The following is a 1,963-nucleotide window of genomic DNA, read 5'->3' on the forward strand; positions in this document are numbered from 1 at the left end:
GGACAAAGGCAACGGCAACCTCGACAATCCGGGTTAACTGCTCTCACCGGCGGCCCAGCTCGCAACCTGCCGAGATGGAGGACGCCTACGAAGACCGGTCGGTCGGTCGGGGCAGAATCGTAAGTCGAGGACCTGTTTAGAGAGAGCCCAACATAGAGCCGAGAAGATGGAGCGCGCTCATCGTCCCTAACCCTTACCAGTAAGGTATCAAGGACCAGGCTTAGGTAATATGGGACAAAGGCAACGGCAACCTCGACAATCCGGGTTAACTGCTCTCACCGGCGGCCCAGCTCGCAACCTGCCGAGATGGAGGACGCCTACGAAGACCGGTCGGTCGGTCGGGGCAGAATCGTAAGTCGAGGACCTGTTTAGAGAGAGCCCAACATAGAGCCGAGAAGATGGAGCGCGCTCATCGTCCCTAACCCTTACCAGTAAGGTATCAAGGACCAGGCTTAGGTAATATGGGACAAAGGCAACGGCAACCTCGACAATCCGGGTTAACTGCTCTCACCGACGGCCCAGCTCGCAACCTGCCGAGATGAAGGATGCCTACGAAGACCGGTCGGTCTTAAGTCGAGGACCTGTTTAGAGAGAGCCCAACATAGAGCCGAGAAGATGGAGCGCGCTCAGCGTCCCTAACCCTTACCAGTAAGGTAACAAGGACCAGGCTTAGGTAATATGGGACAAAGGCAACAACAACCTCGACAATCCGGGTTAACTGCTCTCTCTGGCGGCCCAGCTCGCAAAGTGCCGAGGAGGACGCCTTTGTCGCCCACGGGGAACCGAGGCCGCTTTCCCGGCGGCTTAGCGGCTCCACATGGGATGGGGCCGCCCCCCTCCGGAGAGGGGGGGAGGGAAGCCACCGTGGAGCCGCGTGTGGCTTGCATGCGGGAGCCACGCCGACACTTCCAGCCTCGGGCGAGGCGGAAGACGGCTTTGGACTACTTGCGAAAAACAACCGTGCCCCATGCGCGGGTGCGCCTGGGAGCACCTCGGCTAGAGAGGCCCTTGCGAGCAGCGGACATACGGGGGCGGTCACTGCCTCCCCGTCGTTTAAAGCTTTCTCTCGCGCCTCGGGCTCCGGCGACACCAGCACACTCTCGGACGCCTTTTAGAGTGATAGAAGCAGCACTGAGCAAACGCACCTCGCGGGAGCGAGAGGTACCGGCGCCCGCCTTAGCAGGACCGCCGGGCTTTTTGGGACACCGGCCGTAGGTGGCCGGGGGCGAAACAGACCCGGACGGTGTGGGAGGAAGACGCGCTCGCCGTAACCGACAGTGCTCCAAAGCACTGCCGAGCGAGTGGTCCCTCCGCCGCCGGGTCGCGGGGAGCCAGATCGATCTGAGGAGTCTTGGACAAATTCCAAAGACTCAAACGGCGCGGGAGCACGTGCTCCTCTCACAGCTTAACGACAGGTGGCCGAGGCCGACGGGGACTTCCAGGAGGCCGGCATGACGTGCCACTACATACCGGTCACACCATGGAAGTCCTTCTCGGCCACAAACGGTTAGGACTTCCCGCTAGGAAGAACCGTAGGGACTTGGAACGCGGAGCAGAAATGCCCTCTCACAGGATTTCAGGTGAAGGAGATATTCGCACCCCTAAAAGTGTCACCACCTCAAATACACCGGGGTAAGGTGCCAACTTACCCGGGCTCCTGGAACTGCTGCCCGGCTGAAGCCCAAAATAAAAACCTCATAGGGTTTTTCCTCCAAAACGTCAATGAAGACAGACCTGCCAGCCAGGCCGACGGGGACTTCCAGGAGGCCGGCATGACGTGCCACTACATACCGGTCACACCATGGAAGTCCTTCTCGGGTTGGACCAGGTGCAGCTCCCGCTAGAACGTGCAGCACGTCCTCCTTCACGGTACTCTCGGTTGGACTCGCCAACGTGGCCGAGCTCCTACAACTGCTGGTCGGCCTGGGACTCCAGAAAGAATGCACCAAAGTTCTTTCGTGGA

This window comes from Rhinoderma darwinii, chromosome 3, assembly GCF_050947455.1.
Source record: "Rhinoderma darwinii isolate aRhiDar2 chromosome 3, aRhiDar2.hap1, whole genome shotgun sequence".
In the NCBI taxonomy this organism is placed as follows: Eukaryota; Metazoa; Chordata; class Amphibia; order Anura; family Rhinodermatidae; genus Rhinoderma; species Rhinoderma darwinii.